The sequence below is a fragment of the Anolis sagrei genome, chromosome Y, assembly GCF_037176765.1.
Source record: "Anolis sagrei isolate rAnoSag1 chromosome Y, rAnoSag1.mat, whole genome shotgun sequence".
Classification (NCBI taxonomy): domain Eukaryota; kingdom Metazoa; phylum Chordata; class Lepidosauria; order Squamata; family Dactyloidae; genus Anolis; species Anolis sagrei.
In genome coordinates, this window is record NC_090035.1 from 79,647,261 (window position 1) to 79,661,547 (window position 14,287).

Genomic DNA, 14,287 nt, shown 5'->3' on the forward strand with positions numbered 1-14,287 from the left:
ACTGTCCACCAATATGATGTGGACATAATTGGAAGCAGGAAATAAGAAGGAAAGACACTCTGTGCATGCTCAAAAGCACCACCTTCTGATGAATCACACTGCAAGCAGGATAGAAGATTGAAAGGCACTCTGTCCATGCTCAAAAGCACCACCTTTTGATTGTTCTACCATTATGATGGGAACGTCGTTGGAAGCAGGAAAGAAGATGAAAAGGCACTCTGTGCATGCTCAAAAGCATCACCTCCTGAGTGTTCTACCATTGTGATGTGAACGTCATTGGAAGTAGGAAAGAAGGGAAGGCACTCTGTGCATGCTCAAATGCACCACCTGATGAATCACTCTGCAAGCAGGAAAGAAGATGGAAAGGCACTCTGTCCATGCTCAAAAGCACCACCTCCTGATTGTTCTACCGTTATGATGTGAATGCCATTGGAAGCAGGAAAGAAGAAGAAAAGGCACTCTGTCCATGCTCAAAAGAAGATGGAAAGGCACTCTGTCCATGCTCAAAAGCACCACCTCTGGATTGTTCTACCATTATGATGGGAACGTCATTGGAAGCAGGAAAGAGGATGGAAATGCACTCTGTGCATGCTCAAAAGCATCACCTGATGAATCACACTGCAAGCAGGAAAGAAGAAGAGAAGGCACTCTGTGCATGCTCAAAAGCACCACCTCCTGATTGTTCTACCATTATGATGTGAACGTCATTGGAAGCAGGAAAGAAGAAGGAAAGGCACTCTGTGCATGCTCAAAAGCATCACCTGATGAATCACACTGCAAGCAGGAAAGAAGAAGAGAAGGCACTCTGTGCATGCTCAAAAGCACCACCTCCTGATTGTTCTACCATTATGATGTGAACGTCATTGGAAGCAGGAAAGAAGAAGGAAAGGCACTCTGTGCATGCTCAAAAGCATCACCTGATGAATCACACTGCAAGCAGGAAAGAAGATGGAAAGCCACTCTGTGCATGCCCAAAAGCACCACCTCTTGATTGTTCTACCATTATGATGTGAACGTCATGGGAAGCAGGAAAGAAGAAGGAAAGGCACTCTTTGCATGCTCAAAAGCACCAACTCCTGATTGTTCTACCATGATGATGTGAATGTCATTGGAAGCAGGAAAGAAGATGGAAAGGCACTCTGTGCATGCTCCAAAGCATCACCTGATGAATCACACTGCAAGCAGGAAAGAAGAAGAGAAGGCACTCTATGAATGCCCAAAAGGATCATCTCCTGATTGTTCTACCATTGTGATGTGAACTTCATTGAAAGCAGGAAAGAAGGAAAGGCACTCTGTCCATGCCTAAAAGCATCACCTGATGAATTATACTGCAAGCAGGAAAGAAGAAGAGAAGGCCCAAAAGCACCACGTCCTGATTGTTGTTCCATTGTGATGCAAACGTCATTGGAAGCAGGAAAGAAGAAAGAAAGGCACTCTGTGTATGCCCAAATGCACTACCTCCTGATTGTTCTACCATTATGATGTGAACATCATTGGACGCAAGAAAGAAGAAGGGAAGGCACTCTGTCCATGCCCAAAAGCACCACCTCCTGATTGTTCTACCATTATGATGTGAACATCATTGGAAGCAGTTAAGAGGATGGAGATGCACCCTGTGCATGCCCAAATGCACTACCTCCTGACTATTATTATGTGAACATCATTAGAAGCAGGAAAGAGGATAGAGATGCACTCTGTGCATGCTCAAAAACACCTGATGAATTGTGCTGCAAGCAGGAATTAAGGTGGAAAGGCACTCTCTGTCCATGCGCAAATGCACCATCTCCTGATTGTTCTACCATTATGATGTGAATGACATTGGAAGCAGGAAAGAAGAAGGGAAGGCACTCTATGCATGCTCAAAAGCATCACTTGATGAATCACACTGCAAGCAGGAAAGATGGAAAGGCACTGTGTCTATGCTCAAAAGCACCACCTTCTGATTTTTCTACCACTGTGATGTGAACGTCATTGGAAGCAGGAAAGAAGAAGAGAAGGCACTCTGTGCATGCTCAAAAGCATCACCTGATGAATCATACTGCAAACAGGAAAGAAGAAGAGAAGGCACTCTGTGCATGCCCAACTGCACCACCTCCTGACTGTTCTACAATTATGATGTGAATGTCGTTGGAAGCAGGTAAGAAGGAAAGGCACTCTGTGCATGCTCAAAAGCATCATCTCCTGATTGTTCTACCATTGTGATGTGAACGTCATTAAAAGCAGGAAAAAAGGAACGGCACTCTGTGCATGCTCAAAAGCATCACCTGAGGACTCACACTGCAAGCAGGAAAGAAGAAGGAAAGGCACTCTGTCCGTGCTCAAAAGCACCATGTCCTGATTTTTGTTCCATTATGATGTGAATGTCATTGGAAGCAGGAAAGAGGATAGAGATGCACTCTGTGCATGCTCAAAAGCATCATCTGATGAATCACACTGCAAGCAGGAAAGAAGAAAGAAAGACACGCTGTGCATGCTCAAAAGCACCACCTCCTGATTGTTCTACCATTGTGATGTGAACGTCATTGGAAGCAGGAAAGAAGAAGGAAAGGCACTCTGTCCATGCTCAAAAGCACCACCTCCTGATTGTTCTACCATTATGATGGGAACGTCATTGGAAGCAGGAAAGAGGATGGAGATGCACTCTGTCCATGCCCAAATGCGCCACCTGATGAATCACTCCTCAAGCAGGAAAGAAGAAAGAAAGACACTCTGTGCATGCTCAAAAGCACCACCTCCTGATTGTTGTTCCATTATGATGTGAACGTCATGGGAAGCAAGAATTTTTGCATGCTCAAAAACACCTTCTGATGAATTGTGCAAGCAGGAATAAGGGTGGAAAGGCACTCTGTCCATGCGCAAGTGCACCATCTCCTGATTGTCTATTATTATGATGTGAATGGCATTGGAGACAGGAAAGAAGACAGAAATGCACTCTGTCCATGCTCAAAAGCACCACCGCCTGATTGTCCACCATTATGATGTGAATGGCATTGAAAGCAGCTTAGGAGGCCAAGGCTGACGTGAAATGAATCTAATACCACTGTGTTTCATGAGTCAAGAGTGTGGTGCAGCAGCTTGGCACAATAGGGTTGGGCTGGATGGCCCTTGGGGGTCTCTTTCAACTCTGTGTTTCCATGCATTCATTCCCTTCCTGCTCCGGAATCACAGCAAATCTGAACATTATGTACTGTTTCCTTCCTTCCCCTTCTGTATCATCCCTGCTTCTATCTGTGGCAATAAAAGACAGTGAAATGAAAGCCGGGCGCACTCATCCAACCCGTCGCATCAAGACTCCCTATTTTTTTTGCAGAGTTTCCACAACACGGACGTGTGCTCCCATGCGTTCTGTGCAACACCTGACAAAAAAGAAACTCGATACAACCGGCTGGACGATGGGAGATTTTCCCCCCTGGCGTTCCTGTCAGAGCTTGCGGCTTCTGCGATATGGTACAGAGGAAAAAGGAAACATAAGGAAGGAATTGGAAACCGGCCCGTCGTTTTATTTCAATGGTTTCGGGTGACTTTGAACTATTTGTTTAATTCAGTTTTAATGTTCATAGGTTGCGGCTTTGAATCCTAATGTGTTCTGTGATATTTAGCTCAGTGCTATGATACCCTGGAAGTTGTAGTTTCACAAGGTCTAGGGCTGTCTTGGCTGAAGGGTGCAAACTACAACTCCCAGTATTCCACAGCATTGAGTTTGGCACTGCATGGACTGGCATGGCTCAATGCTATGATACCCTGGAAGTTGTAGTTTTACAAGGTCTAGGGCTGTCTTGGCTGAAGGGTGCAAACTACAACTCCCAGTATTCCACAGCATTGAGTTTGGCACTGCATGGACTGGCATGGCTCAATGCTATGATACCCTGGAAGTTGTAGTTTCACAAGGTCTAGGGCTGTCTTGGCTGAAGGGTGCAAACTACAACTCCCAGTATTCCACAGCATTGAGTTTGGCACTGCATGGACTGGCATGGCTCAATGCTATGATACCCTGGAAGTTGTAGTTTTACAAGGTCTAGGGCTGTCTTGGCTGAAGGGTGCAAACTACAACTCCCAGTACTCCACAGCATCGAGTCTGGCACTGCATGGACTGGCATTGGTCCATGCTATGGGATACTGGGAGTTGTAGTTTCCCAAGGTCTTGGGTCTTCCCTTCCCAAGAGTGCAATCTGAACACTCTCCAATGCCAGAGATACAGCTCAATGGTGTAACATTAGAAAATGTTGACCATTTCCGCTCCCTTGGCAGCCACCTCTCCACCAAAGTCAACAGCGCACACCGAAATACAACACCGCCTGAGTTCTGCGAGTGCAGCTTTCTTCTGAATAAAGCAGAGAGTGTTTGAGGACCGGGACATCCGTAGGGAGACCAAGGTGCTTGTTTACAAAGCTATTGTCCTCCCAACTCTACTCAATGCCTGCGAAACGTGGACTGTCTACAGACATTCACAAAAGTCAACATTGAGACTGAAATCCAACACCGCCTGAGCTCTGCGAGTGCAGCATTCATCCGAATGAAGCAGAGAGTGTTTGAAGACTGGGACAGCCGTAGGGAGACCAAGGGGCTTGTTTACAAAGCTATTGTCCTCCCAACCCTGATATACACCTGCGAAACGTGGACTGTCTACAGACATTCACAAAAGTCAACATTGAGACTGAAATCCAACACCGCCTGAGCTCTGCGAGTGCAGCATTCATCCGAATGAAGCAGAGAGTGTTTGAGGACTGGGACAACCGTAGGTAGACCAAGGTGCTTGTTTATAAAGCTATTGTCCTCCTAACTCTGCTATATGCCTGCGAGACATGGACTGTCTATAGACGTCACATGCAATTCCTGGAACGATTCCATCTGCGCTGCCTCCGGAAAATCCTGCAAATCTCTTGGGAAGACAGGCGGACAAACGTCAGCGTGCTGGAAGAAGCAAAGACCACCAGCATCAAAGCGATGGTCCTCCGCCATCAACTCCACTGGGCCGGCCATGTTGTCCGAATGCCCAAAGATCACTAACCAGTTACTCTACTCCAACCTCAAGTACAGGAAATGTAATGTAGGTGGACAGGAAAAGGGACTGAAAGATGGGCTTAAAGCCAACCTTAAAAACTGTGGCATAAACACTGAGGACTGGGAAGCCCTGGCCCTTAAGTGCTCTAACGGGAGGTCAGCTGTGACCAGCAGTGCTGCAGAATTTGAAGAGGCACGAATGGAAGGCAAAAGGGAGAGACGTGCCAAGAGGAAGGCAGTCAAGCCAACCCTGACTGGGACTGCCTTCTGTCTGGAAACTGATGTCCTCACAGTAGGAGAACATGTGGGTCAAGAATAGGGCTCCACAGCCACCTATGGACCCACCCCCAAGACACCACATCTGGAAGATAAGCATCCTCGAGGTATGAGGCAAGTCTCCAATGGAGACTCTGCAGGCGATATTCCTTCCTCCTCTTCATAGTGTCTAGATCTAGGGAAGTCATGCTCCCCATGCTCTATTCCGCTTTGGTTAGACCACTTTACCTGGAACATTGTGTCCATTTCTGGGCACCACAATTCAAGAGAGATATTGACAAGCTGGAATGTGTCCAGAGGAGGGCGACTACAATGATCAAGGGTCTGGAGAACAAGCCCTATGAGGAGCGGCTTAAAGAGCTGGGCATGTTTAGCCTGAAGAAGAGAAGGCTGAGAGGAGATATGATAGCCATATGTGAGAGGAAGCCACAGGGAGGAGGGAGCAAGCTTCCTTGGAGACTAGGACACAATGGAACAATGGCTTCGAACTACAAGAGAGGAGATTCCACCTGAACATGAGGGAGAACTTCCTGACTGTGAGAGCCGTTCAGCAGTGGAACTCTCTGCCCCGGAGTGTGGTGGAGGCTCCTTCTTTGGAAGCTTTTAAGCAGAGGCTGGATGGCCATCTGTCAGGGGTGATTTGAATGCAATATGTTCCTGCTTCTTGGCAGAATGGGGTTGGACTGGATGGCCCATGAGGTCTCTTGCAACTCTATGATTCTATGATTCTATCCTCCTTTCCTCCTATCATTCCATCAAAGGGCATCACTCCATTTACTCACTTGACAGCCTCTGAAAATACTATACAGACCGACTTCGGGCAGAGGAAAAACAGTTGTAAATTTCCCTGCAGGTTGAAATGGGGAGAAGAAAGCTATCAAAAACTGCCAGTAAATCCACCAGTTCCAGACTCTTATTGACGCTCGCCGTTTTGTTTTGGGCTTTTTTTCCTTTTCAGGAGGAATAAATCATATTGACAGCAAAATAATCAGCAGTTGAGCAGCTATTGATGCCTGACTTGATAATTATTGGGTACGAAAACACCATTAAATGTGTTCCCCGGTTCTGTTTGCTGTTCTTAAAGGAAGGGAGGCGCACAATCAATCATGTTTTTACTCCCCTATTTTGCAGTAACAAGTAACAACCCTTTTTTTTTCACTGCTCTATGGGATTTTTCCAGCAGAGATGGAGGCCAATGGAGGGGAACATGGGCATCCGAGTGGGTCTTAGTCAATTGTCTGCAGAATATTTTCCCCAAGTGCAACTTTTTGGATATGTAGAGCTCCTGGTGGGGCAGTGGATTAAACCGCCGAGCTGCTGAACTTGCTGACCGAAAGGTCACAGATTCAAATCTGGGGAGTACGGTGAGCTCCTCCTGTTAGCCCCAGCTAAAGGTCGCAGTTTCGAATCCGGGGAGCAGGGTGAGCTCCTGCTGTCAACCCCAGCTTCTGCCAACCTAGCAGTTCGAAAACATGCAAATGTGAGTAGATCAATAGGTACCGCTCCGGCGGGAAGGTAACGGCACTCCATGCAGTCATGCCAGCCACATGACCTTGGAGGTGTCTATGGACAACGCTGGCTCTTTGGCTTAGAAATGGAGATGAGCACCACACCCCATGTCTTATCATATTTACTTACTGTATTATTATAAGTGTCTTATTTTAACTTACTACGTGGAGTGTGATCAGGTCTTGTCAGGCCTTGTTGTTCTGTTTCTTATTGTGATATGGCCTAAGGGCTAATCAATAAAATTACTACTACCTAACTAGCTATAAATAAATTGTTGTTGTTGTTGTTGTTGTTGTTGTTGTTGTTGTTGTTGTTATTGATACACAACAAGATGAGTATTTGATCACACTTCCCTAGTGTCTAGGACTGTGCGATGTATCGGCGAATAATGTGTGCAGATCCGGGTAGGGTGGCCTTTTGCAATGCTGAAAACATGCAAATGTGAGTAGATCAATAGGTACCGCTCTGACAGGAAGGTAAAGGAAGGTAAAGGCACTCCATGCAGTCATGCCCGCCACGTGACCTTGGAGGTGTCTATGGACAATGCCGGCTCTTTGGCTTAGAAATGGAGATGAGCACCACACCCCAGAGACGGACACAACTAGACTTAATGTCAGGGGAAAACCTTTACTTTTACCTAAATAGCTATAAATAAGTTGTTGTTGTTGTTGTTGTTGATACACAACAAGATGAGTATTTGATCACACTTCCCTAGTGTCTAGGACTGTGCGATGTATCGGTGAATAATGTGTGCAGATCCAAGTAGGGTGGCCTTTTGCAATGCTGAAAACATGCAAATGTGAGTAAATCAATAGGTACCACTCTGGCATGAAGGTAAGGGCACTCCATGCAGTCATGCTGGCCACGTGACCTTGGAGGTGTCTATGGACAACACCAGCTCTTCGGCTCAAAAATGGAGATGACCACCAGAGTCCCAGAGTCGGACACAACTAGACTTACTGTCAGGGGAAAACTTTTGCCATTACCTAGAGAAACTATTGAAATGTTTGGAAGCTAGATCGAAAACGTCTGCCCCATAACTCTTTGCAATTTTATTCTCGGCTTTGGGATTTGTTTACTCATTTTTCCATCGCTGTTGGAGAGAAGATCAGGGATGCACCTAGATCAATGTTTCTCAACCTTGTCATTTGGGAGTTGTAGTTGCTGGGATTTATAGTTCACTTACAATCAAAGAGCATTCTGAACTCCACCAGTGATGGAATTGAACCAAACTTGGCACACAGAACTCCCATGACCAACAGGAAGGGTTTGGTGGGCACTGACCTTGAGTTTGGGAATTGTAGTTCACCTCCATCCAGAAACCACTGTGGATTTGAACAATGATGGATCTGGACCAAACTTGACACGGATACTCAATATGCCCAAATGGGAGCACCGCTGGAGTTTGGAGAAAATAGACCTTGACTCTTGGTAGTTGCCGTTGCTGGGATTTATAGTTCACCTAGAATCAAAGAGCATTCTGAACCACCAACGATGGAATTGAACCAAACTTGGCACACAGAACTCCCATGACCACCAGAAAATATTGGAAGGGTTTGGTCTTGGGCATTGATCTTGAGTTTAGGAGCTGTAGTTCACCTTTGTTGTTGTTGTTGTTGTTGTCGTGTCAGGAGCCACTTGAGAAACTGCAAGTTGCTTCTGGTGTGAGAGAATTGGCCGTCTGCAAGGATGTTGCCCAGGGGACGCATGGATGTTTTGATGTTTTATCATCCTTGTGGGAGGCTTCCCTCCTGTGCCCGCATGAGGAGCTGGAGCTGATAGAATCATAGACTCATAGAATTGCCCCCGGGCTGAGAACAGCGGTATATAAGCAAAGTAAACAAAGTAAATAAATAAAGAATTGGAAGAGTCCTCATGGGCCATCCAGTCCAACCCCATTCTGCCAAGAAGCAGGAATATTGCATTCAAAGTACTCCTGAGAGATGGCCATCCAGTCTCTGTTTAAAAGCTTCCAAAGAAGGAGCCTCCACTACAGAGAGTTCCACTGCTGAACGGCTCTCACAGTCATTGAGGAAGCTCATCCACACTCTCCCCAGATTCGAACCTGTGACCTGTCGGTTTTCAGTCCTGCCAACACAGGGGTTTAACCCACTGCGCCACTGGAGGCTCCTGTAGTTCACCTACATCCAGAGAGCACTGTGGACTCAAGCAATGATAGATCTGGACCAAACTTGGCACTGATACTCAATATGCCCAAACATGAACACTGGTGGAGTTTGGGAAAAATAGACTTTGACATTTGGGAGTTGTAGTTGCTGGGATTTAAATGTGTTGTCGAATGCTTTCATGGCTGGGATCACTGGATTGCTGTGTGTTTTCTGTGCTGTCTGGCCACATTCCAGAAGCATTCTCTCCTGACATTTCACCCACATCTATGGCAGGTATCCTCAGAGGTTGAGAGGTCTGTTGGAAACTAGGCAAATGAGATTTCTATATCTGTGGAAAATCAAACAAATGCTTCATTCAGCAATGGACAAGAGGAGGAGTCCACCGTATACCATGCGGCTGTGAACATGTCTACAAAGGGACCACCAAATGCAGCAGAATTGCCCAAACATGAATCAAGGAACACGAAGGGCACTGCAGACTCCTTCAACCAGAGAAGTCAGCCATAGCAGAGCACCTGAGGAAGCAACCTGGACACAGCATATTATTTGAGAACACAGAAATGCTGGACCACACCAACAACCACCATGTCAGACGACACAGAGAAGCCACTGAAATCCACAAGCATGTGGACAATTTCAACAGAAAGGAAGAAACCATGAAAATGAACAAAATCTGGCTACCAGTATTTAAAAAAAACAAACACACACACACTAAAATCAGGATAGTAAATAAAGAGCGACACTCAGAAAACAGGAGAATTCCAGGCAGGAATCAATCAGGGCCAGCTAACACCTCCCAAAAAAGGAAATCCCCCAGGCAGGAAGCAGCCAGGCACTGAAGCTGCAAGGCCATTTAGTGCTAATCAAGGTGGCCAATGGAAACATTTACACTTTCCTCCAACAGACAAGAGTTCTTTCTCTCACCCTGGACATCATTCCACATTTATATAAACCCCACTTGTCGAGTTTCCAACAGACCTCATGACCTCTGAGGATGCCTGCCATAGATGTGGGCGAAACGTCAGGAGAGAATGCTTCCGGAGAAGGCTTTGAAGCTGCAAGGCCATTCAAAGCTAATCAAGGTGGCCAATTGCAACATTCGCATTTGCCTCCAACAGACAAGAGTTCTTTCTCCCAAACTGAACATCACTCCACAGATATATAAACCCCACCTGGCGAGACCTCACAACCTCTGAGGATGCCTGTCATAGATGTGGGCGAAACGTCAGGAGAGAATGCTTCTGGAACAGTCTTCCCCAGAGAAATGGGCCCGAGAAGGTGCATTAACATCGGCCTGGCCGCTGGGCATCCCTGTCTCTATTGGGAAGTGTCAGCCGGAGCTTTCCAAAACCAGGTCAAACGCTGGCAAAGCAGACCAGACCAGACCAGACGCCCGTCTCTCCACCACCCGCCAAAGAGTGACCTGAATTTCAATGACAGGTGTTGGGGAAAGGCGAGGGATCAGTCTGAGTCAGGCAAGCCACGCTGGGGAGGGCCACAAGGAGTCCAACTGGATCCTTGCCCAAACCAGAACGGGTTGAGTCGAAGAGAAAGAACTTTCCTCGCCTCCTGAGGAAAATCAGAGTTGGATTTTCCCTGCATTTGGTATGGCAGGTCCAATCTTCTCTGGGCAGCTGTTCGCCTGGAGGCAAAAAAAGGGGGAAAGTAAATGTGCGTCTTAATCCTAAAGAGATTTGGGTATTTTAGACTGCAAGCAGTGTACGGCTTCTGCGGGTGCATCTAACATGGTGGAATTAATGCAGTTTGGCATCACTTCCACGCTGCCATATAACATCCAAATTATCTGCTCTGAACTGGATTTTATGGCAGTGTAGACTCATATAATCCAGTTCATAGCAGAAAAGGTGGACTGTCTGCTTTGATAATCTGGATTATATGGCAGTGTAGAAGGGGCCTGACTGCAAGGGCTCAATGCCATGGGGTCCTGGGAGTTATAACTGGTGCATTGCAAAACTACAAATCCCAGGATACCATAGCATGTATGCGCGCGCACACACGCACACACACACACGCACACACACATAGTCATGCTCATTTTCCAGCAAAGACACTGGGAGATAGACAGATAGATAGATAGATAGATAGATAGATAGATAGTAGGTATGGTTAGGTACTGTTGGAATCTTCATAATTTGGAATAAAGTCTGAAAAATTACCTTTTTAAAGTGATTTCGGATTTTTAAAGAAAACCGGAAGGCCCTTTGCTCTTCCGAAGCTTTTTCAGCCATTTCTGTTACAACTCATGAAGTGAGTCAGAAATGATCCAGCTTTTCCCCACTTCTGGTCCCTGGCCTTGCCTCAAGCCAGAGAAGCCAGTTTTAAACCAGAGAAAGAAGGAATTTCCTGGCCTTGGCTCAAACCAGAGAAGCCAGTTTTAAACCAGAGAAGGAATTAATTTCCTCCACTTGCTTTCCCCACTTCTGGTCCCTGGCTTCAGCTCGAGCCAGAGAAGCCAGTTTTAAACCAGAGAAGGAAGGAATTTCCTAGCCTTGGCTCAAGCCAGAGAAGCCAGTTTTGAAGCCAGAGAAGTCCATTTTAAGCCAGAGAAGGAAGGAATTCCCTCCATTTGCTTTTCCCTGCTTCTGGTCCCTGGCCTCAGCTCAAGCTAGAGAAGTGTTTTAAACCAGAGAAGGAAGGAATTTCCTGGCCTCGGCTCAAGCCAGAGAAGCCAGTTTTGAAGCCAGAGAAGTCCATTTTAAACCAGAAAAGGAAGGAATTCCCTCCATTTGCTTTTCCCTGCTTCTGGTCCCTGGCCTCAGCTCAAGCTAGAGAAGTGTTTTAAACCAGAGAAAGAAGGAATTTCCTGGCCTCGGCTCAAGCCAGAGAAGTCAGTTTTAAAGCCAGAGAAACCAGTTTTAAACCAGAGAAGGAATTAATTTCCTTCATTTGCTTTTCCCCGCTTCTGGTCCCTGGCCTTGGTTCAAGCCAGAGGAGCCTGTTTTAAACCAGAGAAGGAAGGAATATCCTCCGTTTGCTTTTCCCTGCTTCTGGTCCCTGACCTTCGCTCAAGCCAGAGAAGCCAGTTTTAAAGCCAGAGAAACCAGTTTTAAACCAGAGAAGGAATTAATTTCCTTCATTTGCTTTTCCCCGCTTCTGGTCCCTGGCCTTGGTTCAAGCCAGAGGAGCCTGTTTTAAACCAGAGAAGGAAGGAATATCCTCCGTTTGCTTTTCCCTGCTTCTGGTCCCTGACCTTCGCTCAAGCCAGAGAAGCCAGTTTTAAAGCCAGAGAAACCAGTTTTAAACCAGAGAAGGAATTAATTTCCTTCATTTGCTTTTCCCCGCTTCTGGTCCCTGGCCTTGGTTCAAGCCAGCGGAGCCTGTTTTAAACCAGAGAAGGAAGGAATATCCTCCGTTTGCTTTTCCCTGCTTCTGGTCCCTGACCTTCGCTCAAGCCAGAGAAGCCAGTTTTAAAGCCAGAGAAACCAGTTTTAAACCAGAGAAGGAATTAATTTCCTTCATTTGCTTTTCCCCGGTTCTGGTCACTGGCCTTGGTTCAAGCCAGGGAAGCCTGTTTTAAACCAGAGAAGGAAGGAATATCCTCCATTTGCTTTTCCCTGCTTCTGGTCCCTGGCCTTGGCTCAAGCCAGAGAAGCCAGTTTTAAACCAGAGAAGGAAGGAATTTCCTGGCCTCGGCTCAAGCCAGAGAAGCCAGTTTTAAAGCCAGAGAAACCAGTTTTAAACCAGAGAAGGAATTAATTTCCTTCATTTGCTTTTCCCCGGTTCTGGTCACTGGCCTTAGTTCAAGCCAGAGAAGCCGGTTTTAAACCAGAGAAGGAAGGAATTTCCTGGCCTCGGCTCAAGCCAGAGAAGCCGGTTTTAAAGCCAGAGAAGCCAGTTTTAAAACCAAAGAAGCCAGTTTTAAAGCCAGAGAAGCCAGTTTTAAACCAGAGAAGGAAGGAATTTCCTGGCCTCGGCTCAAGCCAGAGAAGCCAGATTTAAAGCCAGAGAAGCCAGTTTTAAACCAGAGAAGGAAGGAATTTCCTCTGCTTGCTTTTCCCCACTTCTGGTCCCTGGCCTCGGCTGGAGCCAGAGAAGCCGGTTTTAAACCAGAGAAGGAAGGAATTTCCTGTCCTCGTCTCAAGCTAGAGAAGCCAGTTTTAAAGCCAGATAACCCAGTTTTAAACCAGAAAAGGAAGGAATTTCCTGGCCTCAGCTCAAGCCAGAGAAGCCAGTTTTAAAGCCAGAGAAGCCAGTTTTAAACCAGAGAAGGAATTAATTTCCTCCATTTGCTTTTCCCCACTTCTGGTCCCTGGCCTTGGCTCAAGCCAGAGAAGCCAGATTTAATACAGAAAAGGAAGGAATTTCCTCTGCTTGCTTTTCCCCGCTTCTGAAATAAAACAACTACTTTCAAAGTAAAGACCACCCAATGAAACAGGAAATAACACTTTCAAACCATTAACAAAAGGATTCAGAAGTCTCAGACGTTTCGAAAAGTTTTGAACCTTTTTTTCTGTGAAAATCGGAATTGACTTTAGAATCGAACCACCAGCACCACCTACATCCGAAACGAGTTTTGAACCTTTTTTTTTTAATCTAACAAGCCTAAGAGATTATAGATAGATAGATAGATAGATAGATAGATAGATAGATAGATACTATAGATAGATGGATAGATGGATAGATGGATAGATAGATAGATGGATGGATGGATGGATGGATGGATAGATAGATAGATAGATAGATAGATAGATAGATAGATAGATAATGCTCCTGTGCAGCTTCCCAGCAAAAATATTTGGGCCCTGTCATTTCTTGTCTCCCAAAGAGCTTTCCCACCTTGGGTTTGCTCCTTTAAAGCTTGGATTGAAACCTGGAACGAACACAGATATCACACACGCGCTTCAGCCAAGATAATGAGCCCCCCTCCGCAAATAACCTGCTTCTCCTTTTATCTCACCCGTGTTTTTAATTAGTTTTTAATCAGTTTTTTAATCATTTTCTCACACATGTAGCCACCCACTGTCACTGTGACTGTGTTTATTGTAATCTTACATCGTTAATGTATTCATATGTTTTATGTAATTATGATGTTATTGTTTGTTGCATGCGTTTCTGGTTTTATTTTGCTGTAATTTGTTGGTTGGGCTTGGCCTCATGTAAGCCACCCTGAGTTGGGGGAGATGATGGCGAGGTATAAATAAAGTTGATTATTATTATTATTATTATTATTATTATGGACATAAAAGCACAGTATGTCACAGGAAATGAGATATTTATGCTGGATTTTGTATCACAAAATCACAAGTCGAACCCTTCCCAAGCGTCAAATGATGCGCACAGATCCAAGTCAGGTGGCCTTTTGCAGTTGACAGACCGTGATTTTGTTGATGTTTATTGTTTCCAAATGCCGG